The sequence below is a fragment of the Monodon monoceros genome, unplaced genomic scaffold (genome assembly GCF_005190385.1).
Source record: "Monodon monoceros isolate NGI ecotype Baffin Bay Population unplaced genomic scaffold, NGI_Narwhal_1 Super_Scaffold_8, whole genome shotgun sequence".
Taxonomy (NCBI): Eukaryota; Metazoa; Chordata; class Mammalia; order Artiodactyla; family Monodontidae; genus Monodon; species Monodon monoceros.
Genome location: NW_021703785.1, coordinates 15,081,480 through 15,093,668, shown reverse-complemented (window position 1 = coordinate 15,093,668; position 12,189 = coordinate 15,081,480).

Genomic DNA, 12,189 nt, shown 5'->3' with positions numbered 1-12,189 from the left:
GAAAAAGCTTTTGCCAAAATTCAACACTCATTTATGATAAAAACTCTCCAGAAATTGGGCATAGAGGGAACCTACCTCAACATAATAAAGGCCATATATGACAAACCCACAGCAAACATCATTCTCAATGGTGAAAAACTGAAAGCATTTCCTCTAAGATCAGGAATAAGACAAGGATGAACACTCTCACCACTATTATTCAACATAGTTTTGGAAGTCCTAACCACGGCAATCAGAAAAGAAAAAGAAATAAAAGGAATACAAATTGGAAAAGAAGAAGTAAAACTGTCACTGTTTGCATATGACATGATGCATTCTCTATACACAGAGAATCCTAAAGATGCCACCAGAAAACTACTAGCGCTAATCAATGAATTTGGTACAGTTGCAGGATACAAAATTAATGCACAGAAATCTCTTGCATTCCTGTACACTAATGATGAGAAATCTGAAAGAGAGATTAAGGAAACACTCCCATTTACCACTGCAACAAAAAGAATAAAATACCTAGGAATAAACCTACCTAGGGAGACAAAAGACCTGTATGCAGAAAACTATAAGACACTGATGAAAGAAATTAAAGATGATACCAACAGATGGAGAGATATACCATTTTCTTGGATTGGAAGAATCAACATTGCGAAAATGACTATACTACCCAAAGCAATCTACAGATTCAGTGCAATCCCTATCAAACTACCAATGGCATTTTTTACGGAACTAGAACAAATAATCTTAAAATTTGTATGGAGACACAAAAGACCCTGAATAGCCAAAGCAGTCTTGAGGGAAAAAAACGGAGCGGGAGGAATAAGACTCCCTGACTTCAGACTATACTACAAAGCTACAGTAATCAAGACAGCATGGTACTGGCACAAAAGCAGAAACATAGATCAATGGAACAAGATAGAAAGCCCAGAGATAAATCCACGCACCTACAGTCAACTAATCTATGACAAAGGAGACAAGGATATACAATGGAGAAGACAGTCTCTTCAATAAGTGGTGCTGGGAAAACTGGACAGCTACATGTAAAAGAATGAAATTAGAACACTCCCTAACACCATACACAAAAATAAACTCAAAATGGATTCATGACCTAAATGTAAGACCAGACACTATAAAACTCTTAGAGGAAAACATAGGAAGAACACTCTTTGACATAAATCACAGCAAGGTCTTTTTTGATCCACCTCCTAGAGTAATGGAAATAAAAACAAAAATAAACAAATGGGACCTAATGAAACTTAAAAGCTTTTGCATAGCAAAGGAAACCATAAACAAAACGAAAAGACAACCCTCAGAATGGGAGAAGATATTTGCAAACGAATCAACGGACAAAGGATTAATCTCCAAAATATATAAACAGCTCATGCAGCTCAATACTAAAGAAACAGACAATCCAATCCAAAAATGGGCAGAAGACCTAAATAGACATTTCTCCAAAGAAGACATATAGATGGACAAGAAGCATATGAAAAGCTGCTCAACATCACTAATTATTAGAGAACTGCAAATCAAAACTACAATTAGGTATCACCTCACACCCATTAGAATGGCCATCATCAGAAAATCTTCAAACAACAAACGCTGGAGAGGGTGTGGAGAAAAGGCAACCCTCTTGCACTGTTGGTGGGAATGTCAATTGATACAGCCACTATGGAGAACAGTATGGAGGTTCCTTAAAAAACTAAAAATAGAATTACCGTATGACCCAGCAATCCCACTACTGGGCATATACCCAGAGAAAACCATAATTCAAAATGACACATGCACCCCAATGTTCATTGCAGCACTGTTTACAATAGCTAGGTCATGGAAGCAACCTAAATGCCCATCAACAGATGAATGGATAAAGAAGCTGTGGTACATATATACAATGGAATATTACTCGGCCATAAAAAGGAGCAAAATTGGGTCATTTGTTGAGACGTGGATGGATCTAGAGACTGTCATACAGAGTGAAGTAAGTCAGAAAGAGAAAAACAAATATCGTATATTAACGCATATATGTGAAACGTAGAAAAATGGTACAGATAAACCGGTTTTCAGGGTAGAAATTGAGACACAGATGTAGAGAAAAAACGTATGGACACCAAGGGGGGAAAGCGGCGAGGGGGTGGGGGTGGGGGCGTGATGAATTGGGCGATTGGGATTGACATGTATACACTGATGTGTATAAAATTGATGACTAATAATAACCTGCTGTATAAAAAAATAAATAAAATTCAAAAAAAAATACACCTGCAGTTTGTTGGCAGATTGAAGAATGTTTTAATCAGTTCCAGCTGCTATAACAAAATATCATACACTGAGCGGCTTATAAATAACAGAAATTTCTCACAGATCTGGAGGCTGGGAAGTCCAAGATTAAGATGCCAGCGGATTCAGCATCTGGTAAGGGTCCACTTTCTGGTTCACAGAGAGCCGTCTTCTGGCTGTGTCCTCACATAGCAGAAGGGGCAAGGGAGCTCTCTGGGATCTCTTGGCCCTAATCCCATTCATGAGGGCTCCACCATCATGAGCTAATCACTCCCCACTGGGCATCAGGATTTAACCTATGAACTTGGGAGGGAAAGAAACATTCGGTCTATAGCAGAGAATACTGAAAGAGTTCCTATCTTTCCTGATAAAACTTGATAAGAGGTTGGAGAGAAGTAGAACCAGGAAGGAAAAATGGCAGAGTATCCAGCAAGGAAGTAGAAAAACCAGGTGAGTGTGATGCCCATGCAGCCAAGTAGCTTTTAGGAGGAGAGAGTGACCAACTCTGTCAAATGCTGTAGATCAAGGTAGATGAGAACTGACCGTTTGATTTAGGAAGTCACTGGTGACCTGGATAAGAGCAGATTTTGGTGGAGTGGTGTTGGAGGAGGGGGACAAACCCCAACTAGAGAGAGTTTAAGAGAAAAGAGGAAACAGGGAATTATAGATAGGGAATATAGTTATCTTTTGTTTTTTAATCAACTCACTGTAAAGGGGAGCAGAGAAGTGGTAGCTAGAGGGGAAAATGGGGTTATGAGAGGTTTTTTGTTTGTTTTTTAATGAGAGGATAGCAATTTTTTTTTTTTAGGTATATATACTGACAAGAATGATTTAGTAGAGGGAAATTTTTGACATTGCAAGAGGAAAGGGGAGAGATTTTTCTGGAGCCATATCTAGTATGTCACGTGGTGTATTAGTTCTCTCATGCTGCATAACAAATCATCCCCAAACCTAATGGCTTAAAACAACACACGTTGATTATCTCATGATTTCTGTGGGTTAGGGTTCCAGGAGCACCTGTTGAGGGCCTCTGGCTCAGTGTCTCTCCCCAGGCTACAATCAAGGTGTCAGCCGTGGCTGCTATCATCTCAAGGCTCAATCAAATGAGAAGCCATTTCCATGTCACTCAAGTCTACTGGTGACAGATTTCAGGTTCTTGCTGGCCTTTGGCCAGAGACACAAGGGCCTCTCCATGGAGCAGCTCACGCAATGGCAGCTGGCTTCCCTCAGAACAAGAGCTAAGAGAAAGAAAGAAGGGGAAGTCATTGTTTTGTAACTTAACCAGGAAGTGCCATCCCATCACTTTGCCTTATTTTATTTGTTAGGAGCCATTCACTAGCTCTAGGCTACACTCAAAGGGTGAGGTTTACACAGAGGCATGAATTCCAGGATGTGGGGATCACTGGGGGCATTTGAAAGGCCGCCTACCAGAGAGGGGATGAGATTTGTGCCCAAGTAGAGAAGCCAGCCCTCACCGGGAGCGAGGATTGTTCATCCATTGTCACAGGAGAGAAGGAAGCATTTGAAGGCACACAGAAGCTCGTAAGTAGGTAACTGTGAGGGTGGAGGCAAAAGTATTTGCTCATTAGCACTGAGCACCTTGGAAAATGGCAGGAGATAACATGAGGAATCAGGGCTCATTTTCCTTTGTTCCTCTGTTGTATCCTTCAGCAGAGCCAGAAGGATTCTAAATCCAGCACAGCACAGCTCTCTACCCTCTCACATCCTTAACAACGAAGCATTTAAAGCATCACACCAGGATTTGCTAAGAGTTTTACTTACCTGAACTCAGAAAAATGTCAGAAAACCCACAAGGAACTATGAGCACGAGAAGGAAACACAGAGGAGATGGGGAGAGAAGAAAAGGTGAGGCATCATCTGAGCGATCCACTCCCCAGCTGGGTTTTCAGGCATGCGTTTCTCCCATTTTCAAAAGTCATATTAAGCCAGAAGCCTTTTTGCCATTGAACATTTGTGGTTCGAGGGGAAAGGCTTTTTGATGTTTTGTTTTGTTAAAGCAGAAAAGTGAGGCAAACATTTTATCTTCACTAACAGCATCCCCAGACCGATCTGCTGGCAGTCATGAAAGAGTGGATTTCAACTTGGAGACTGGGGTACACTGGAAACAGCAAATTATCAAGGGCCTCGGTTTTGATTTTCAAGGCTGTCAAGGGAGGAAATCTTATTGTTGCTAAGAATATGGAAGGTTTCTTCCTTAGCTCTATACTGGGAGGCAGCAAGGTGAATAAAAGCGTTTAGGCTCTGGGGCCGCCAAATACGGTCTAGAACCCCAGCTCCACTATTTACCTTGGGAAAACTCCACCCCGCCCCCCTGGCTTTCCATCTGTAAATAGGAAGTACTGGAAGGTTTTAGAGAGAAACAGGGGAAATGGCTTCCAGGCGGCGCCATTCACACGAAGACGGTGCTTCCTGACCTTGGACATCTGAGAGGTTCACTGGCACAAAACAGGAGCTCTGGAACAGCAGTTGTTACTGGGGGCTCATTCCCATCCCCGATGACTTAGGGCTCTCTGCCTCGCTCTTATATAGACGAAATTTCTCCCACATGCATTCTGTCCGGCTCCGCTCCCCATCTGTTAGTCCAGGACCCCACGTGCCTACTTCTCACCCACTCCAGACCCTCTCCTAAGAGAGCTTTCCCAGCAGGGAGCGCTCCTTAGCCGACAGAACCATCCAGAATCCTCCAGACCTCCTCCAAGTCTTGCTGTACCTCCCAGAGCTGCTAGACCCTGTTCTTCCTGCAGAAAAAGAGCTTCCAGTCGCGGACTAGAGTGTCCTTTACATTCACTTCGCTGGTGAAGTTGGCCCAGGACCTAGGCTGGGGCGAGTGGTAAATAGATGCCCCAAGCCGGTAGCAGCGGACAAGTCATTTTCAGGGAACACTTTTTGAGAAAGCCGCGGGCCGTGTGATGGGGTAGGGACTGGGGCTTGATCTCCTCAAGCTTTAGCAGGAAGGCAAACCCTGCTCTTATGGGCCTCATTCTCTTGACCTCGGACAAGCTCTAGGGGAAAAAAAAAACCAGCGAGCGCGCTCGCTGTGGGCGGGAGCGCACCCCACCCACGGAAACCACCTGCGCGTCCTTGTCGTGCGAAGGGCGCCTCTCACCCTCCGGCGCTTCTTTGAGCCCCGCAGGGACAGCGCCCGGAGCGCGTGGCCCTGGGGGGTGCGGAAGTTGACTTTGCTTTGCTCACACTCGGGGTCGGGGCGAAGGTGGCAGCCTGGGTGCGACGTGGGGCGCTGGCGTTTCCGCAGCTGCGTGAGTCTGAGGCTGGAGGAAGGCCTAAGGCCCACCGAGGCCTGGATCCGGCTAAATCCCCGGGGCCTGGGCCAGAGGCACGCCCAGCCTCCTCCCCCTGAGCCGCGGGGCTGCTCTGGGCCGCGGGCGCCGATTCAGGCCCGGCCCAGACCTGCGGCCCAGTGTGTGCAGGCGAGGAGACGGACCTGGGGCCGTGGGCTGCGAGGCCTACTTGCGCACTCAGCTCCGGCACTTCTCACAGCTGGCCAGGGCAAGATGCCCCGGCTCCGGGGGAACAAAGAGGCCCAAGGGCGACTTTTCCGAGCGGGAGATGGCGGGGGCTTTGGAAGTGCACTGGGTGGGTGATTACTCTCCGCGGCCGCGCATCCGTTCGCGAACATCAGAAATCCACCATCTTCTGCGAGAGTTCCCCTCCCTCGAATCCGCAGCTCGACGTCTTCCTTCCCGCAGTGGGTCACGACCTCCGTCCTGCGCACCCGAGGGCACGTTCAGGGCCCCCCCCAGTTTTGCGCAGAGACTCGCGTTGGGTAACCCTGGCCCAAAACTTGAGGGGTGAGGCGAGCACCCTTCGCGTCCCCCACCTCCAGGTTCTCAAAGTAAGCACCTCTGTAACAGAGGTCGAGGCAGCTTTCTAGAAAGAGAGGAAACGGTATCCCAAGCCCCCGAGGAGTGGGTGCGCGCCGGTCTGTGCTGTCCGCCGTGCATCGGGCACCCAGGTGGGGGGCGTGTCCCGGGCGTGGGGACGCAGAATGACGGGCTGGCTCGGGCGACCTCTGTCCCTGCCGGATCATGAACGCGAGCCTCGCCTGTTCCAGCTCTCTGCGTCCGAAGAGGCAAGCGCGAGCGGCTGGGCGCCGCCGCCGCGGGCTCATGTTTATTCACGCCGCCGTAAACAGCCCGTTTGAATACATATTTATCAGCCGCTCTAACTACTTACTCAGGGCTAGGTTTGCAGGAGAAAAACGAGCCCCTGAAAAGGAGGAATAGCAAGTGGGCATCCAGAAGCGCAAAGAAGCCTCGGTCTGGGGCAAAGCTGTGGGCGCCTGTGTCCCCCCCGGCCCCCGCGGCGAGCAGCCGGAGGCGGGGCGGTGGCTGAGGAGCCGGTGGGCCCATTAGCTAAGGGCCTCTTCTGCCGCTGGCTCTTGTCTCACCGATGGAGCTGGGGACGAGCTCCTTGGTAGTCCTGAGGGTCTATCGGGGGCAGATTTCCCGGGAAGGAAAAGGAGCTTGAGTTTCACAGTCCCTCGCTGGCACCGACCCCTCTTCTAAAGTCGCCTCGTAATTGTGATTTAATTTTCTTAAGTAAGTTTCAGGCTGCACAGAGTCTGTTTCCCACTGTGGGCTCGCGGGAGTTAATATCGTGGGGGAGAGGCTGGCCCCAATTTTAGAGATTCGTCTTTCTAACGTGACTCCCTCCATCTGTAGGAGGGGTCACCGAGTCTGGGTGAGGGCACTTTCAGGACCCTCCCCTGCTTCCAAATACCCCCGTGCCACGCGGAAGCTTCCAGGGCCCGCGTGATCATCGCCTCCCGGTGCCTTCCCTCCCCGAGGGGGCAGTCTCTTTTCCCAGTTGGGGCTGAACCAGCAGGGGCTTGGCGGAGGAGGTAGTGTCGGGGGCGGCTGAGGTCCGCGGTCCTTCACCTCCTCCTGCCGTTCGGCGTGTCCCGTCGCTCATCAGCCCTGGCAGCACCTTCCCCAGGTGTTGAACCTGAGGGCAAGAGGGAGTGTCAGTAGTAAGGCAGTTCTTTTTCTCGTCCTGATTTGTTCTTTTATCCTCCCTTCCTTCCTTCCTTCCGTTTCGCCCGGCACCCGCTTTTCCTATGCTTCCCTGAAGTAGTTCTCCATGTCCCCTCCCAGGTTCTACGTGCGTTGTCTCACTCCCAGTCACTGAGCCGGTCTGTGCAGGCAGAGGGAGGCCGTCTAGGCCATTTAGATGATCCAGTTCAAAACAAACACCATTACCAAAACTTCGGCCAAGTGGGAGAGAGTGAGGGAGAGCGGATGCGCAAACGATTGTTGGGCAGAATTTGCGTGTGTTCTAGAAATACAGTTAACTTTAAAAATATTAATAATAATAAAAAGAATTCGTGTGTGTTTGAGCGCTGTTCTAATCCCACACAGTTTCCTCCGACTCCTGATGTCCGCATAGACCTTCTATGTCTGCCGGAATCTCGGAGACTACTCCCAAGCTCGGGGCTTACCATCTGGTGATACATAAACCGGGGTCCGCTCCAAACCAGGTGTGTGTGTGTGTGTGTGTGTGTTTTCTTAGCATGTGCGCGTGCATGAGCTTTGGACATGAAATACCCACAGGGCAAATAGGAAAGGAGCTAAAGAGTCCCCTGAGCTCAGCGGCAGTACCTGCGGGGGACTCCATGGAGGACAGGCTGGGTCCCCTGCGGATGTCACCGTGGTGACATTGTAGGAAGCAAAAAGCTTACCCCCCACCCCCTGAGAGCCCTTTTAAAGGTACTCCGTCTTCTGCAAACATACTTCTCTCCACTCCTGACCTTATGAAAAGATGGCCCCCGTGGAGCAACCGATCTGAAAAGCCTCACTTGGTCTCTGTTATCCTCGGCTGTGCCTCTCCTTTCGGGATTTCAAGCTTTCTGCGAGTGGCTAATTACCTTGGGGTGATCCCAAAATAAAATGCTGGGGTGAGGTGGGTAGAGAGGAGGGTGCTCAAATGAAATATCCATTAATGTCATTTTTTGCAGAGAGACTGAAGATGTCCTCGTAATTTCCCTTAAGAAATCTGGTTTTACTGGTCGATCTCAGTAGGAGAATTCTTTGCCTAGAGCCTTGAAATGAGTAATAGGCCATGTGTCTCCAAGTCTTCGGCTAATATGACAATAAATACATTCAACGAGAGCAACGGGGTGTTTACAATTAGTACCTAAACTTCTTCTGTTTGTCAAAAAGTACCTAAATAACCCCTCCCCCAATCAAGCAAGGAGCCCAAAGGAGGTAGAAATCAGGTAGAGAAATCTTCAAAAGGAATTTAAAAACCAAAGCCGATTTTATTTCCTCCAGTCAAGTGTGAATGATGGGGCAGCCGCGGCAAGGGTGATGGAGTCTACCTGACAAAGCGTGCAGTGAGGGGCTGGGGAGAGTGCGGGGGCGGGGGGCGGTCACAAAAACGGAGGCGTTGAAGTCGTTGCGTAGTGGGTACCACTTCCCTGATCTGCGCTGAGGCGGTTTCCAAAGGCCCAGTGGCCACCTGGAACCTGGAACAACAGGACACTGCCTCCCACAACTGCCCATCACCCCAATCTCTGTGCTTTTTATCTCCTCAAAGTGACTCCCAACGGGTTTATCCGGATAGAACCCTTCGCAAGTTTTTCAGATTTGTCGGTTTCTAGGAACTTGCATGTTTTAAGTAGAGCCGAAACCGCGAAGGCTCGGGTTACACTTTAAAATATGCGAGGCTTCCGCGCGACCCCCGTGACTTGGTAAGGCTCAACTGCTTCTTTAAAAAGAAGAAGGGGGGGGGAGAACACTGCTTTTAAAGTTCGGGACACCCCCCCCTTTTGTCTCAACAATTCAGAAGCAGTTGTCACTGCTTCTCAGAACCCAGCTTCCCGCCGGCCGTCGGGGAGGTCGGGAGAGCTGCTATTCAGAGCGCCCTCTGAACCTACGCGCGTTCGCAGGGACGTGTCAGTTGGGCCGTCTATAATTTGCATTATTCATTTAAGTTTGCGCAGCCCTGAAAGCCGCTGGAAAGTTCGACGGCTGGGTGGCCCAGCATCCAGGCAGGCTTGGCGGTTAACCATTGAACATAAAACAACTGACAAGGTTACCGACGCCCGCCTCCGGGGCAGCGAAGGGAGCCTGAGGACAGCGCAGATCTCCGCGGGTTCGCGCCCTGCCTCCGCCAGCAATTCAGGCAGGAGGTTCCCTGTTGCGTGGGGTTCAGTCAAAGGCTTACAAGCCAGGAGGGGAAAGGGGGGTAGGAGCCAAGGGGAGAAGCCCGCGAGAGAGAGCTAAGCTTTAAGTGTATTCTAATTCTTTAAGGGGGTGGGTCCAATGTTCTACGCAGCCAGATGGGGCTCCTCACAAGCTTTGGGGCAGATTTGGGGGTGAGGACTGAGTGAGGAATGGGGGGGGCAGTAGTTGCTCGTCACTTGTTTGGTCTTCACATCTTGTGCAGCGACCCAGCTAGGCTGAAGACAAAACCCCTCAGGATTTGGACCGCTCCCCTAGATAAGGTGGAGGTTAGGGGCGGTGAAATGCGAAAGCCATCCTTGGTATTACTCCTCCCCGACATCCATAGGAGGCCAGGGTTCCTCCATCAAACTTAAATGCGTTCACTCATTCCGCAACTATTCATTCAGCACCTACCATGTACCAGACACTGTATGAGACTCTCAAAAACGCAGTATAAATGGAAAGCAGGCCCCAAACCCTGAGTCTAAGGATTGGCTCCCTGGAATGTTCTAAAATCAGAATGCATCTTGGAATGGCCAGACTTGCCGCTCCACGGATTCCAACGCTGGGCGAAGGGACACAGGAAACATAACTTGTGCATAACTTTTACTTCTTTCCTTTTTTCTTTTTTAAAGAAGCAAAGGACCATTAATTAGAAGAATAATTACTGCTACCCTATATTATCCCAACCTGTTCAATTTCTATCTGTTGCAGACAATGCTAATAATGGCAACTATTGCTTCTGTAAACACCCCGAGGCAGCGCTCTCCTCCCACAGTGTGTGTGTGTGTGTTTAAAGAATATATATAAAAAGTTCCCCCGCTCATTTGCATAGCTTCATCTTTACCTTTTCCCATTCAGTCCTTGCAAAAAAAAAAAAAAAAAAAAAAAAAGCATATCTATTCAAAGCCCTTGCAAAAAGCATATCTATTCAAAGGGCATTTAGTCCATTTCTTTCTTGGCCGGTAAACCTATTCATCAATTGTTCTGCCTTGTAGATCGCATTCTAATGCTAATGTAGCGTGTTAAATATCTTTTTGTTCCCCTTTCACCGTTTTGTCATTCAGTTTATCCAGTTTTGGTCACCCATTTTATTTATTTATGCGCCTGCTCCTATTCAGGGGCTCATGTATTTTTTATTATGTTGTTTCACTGTCACGCAGTGTCAACTTAGTCTATTCAATGGGGGCTACTTGAAGGCCGGAGGGACAAAGCGTGTACACATTGCACCGCTATTCATTCCGGCCAGCTGGATCGGCTGAAAAAAAAACCTTGTGAAAAGAAACGCCTCACAATGGACACAGAAGAAGTGCACAATGCTAACAGTTTTCCAAATACCACTGATTGGTTTCTTCACAATGAGGAGAAAGCCGCCGCTTTTTCTTAGCTCCACTTCAACAAACAACGCTCTCACAAAACCTCCCAACCCTGCGTTTTGTTCCTGGACAAAACCTCCTCGACTGTCTAAACGCTCCCACTGAAGGACAAAAAAAAAAAAAAAAAAGGATAAAAAAAAACCTCTTTTCACTATTCCCCCCCCCCGTTTCTTTTTCCTGCAAGAGAGAAAAAAAGAATGGGGGGGTGGTGGAGGGATTGTCAGTGAATTAATGATATCAGTCTTTTAAAAGAAGAGGGCTGACCTTTGAGATGCACTGGGCTGAGAGAGAAAGAACGGGGAGAGATTAATAAAGTTTGGTTGGCGCTCTCTCTGCCTCCGCTGGGCTGTGAGCACAAGAAAGACACGGATCCTTCGGGCGGGCCAGTTGCGGGAACTTCACTCTTCCCGAGTGTGCGGCGGCGGCGGGGAGCGGCAGAGCCGCGCTCTGATTGGCTGGCGCGCGGGTCCCTCTCTGCTCAGGGAAGATGGTCGAATCTTCTCTCCATCTTCTGCGCCCCTCGCCTAGGCTACCCAGAGGCGGGGAGGAGAGAGAGATCCATGCTGTTTCGTTCTACTTTCTTCGGGGGGTGGGGGGGAGAAGAGGAGGAGGAAATTGTCAAATGAAGTGACAACGGCAGCCAGCCCCACTGCTCCCTGGAAGCCATCCCTCGCACGGCAGCGTCCCCCAGCTCTGGTCCTTACGGCTGCAACAGAACAATTCCACCTGTTTGCTCAAAGCCCGAGGGCAACACAACACTCCTGGCCCCTCGGGTGTGAGGGTTGTTTAAAGCCGTTAGGCAACCGAGAGACTACCTAAGGAATGTCGTAGCTTTTTTAAATCTTAAAGAGGAACGAAAATGTAGAAGAGCTAAAAGAAGGAAGGGAAGGAAGGAAAGAAGGAGAGGAGAGAAGAGGGGAAAGAGAGATGGATAGAGAGAGACAGATCTTGAGCACGCAGCAGCTCTTTGCCTAGTCCGAGGGCTGTATTTACGGGTCACTTTCTGACCCTCACAGACACACCCGGCCCTTTCTCCACGCCCTCTTGCCCCCGAGTCGCACCCCCTTACTTCTGCACAGTCTAACTCGGAGGGAGACTTTCTCCAGGCGCAACTTGTTAGCAAGACCACTGGGGTCGGGGTGGGGATAAACCGGTCCCCCCGGTAGGCCTGTGGACTACTCAGACAGCCGCGCAATCTGTTGGCTGTGTGACCCCGTGCGCTCCCCCGCGGCATCCTTCCCCCTCCCTCACCCGTCTTTCTAGTCCTGTTCTCGTTCATCAACACTCCGGAGCGTTGCTCCCAGAAAACGCCGATCATTAGGGAAAGGGGAGGGGACGGGAGGGGG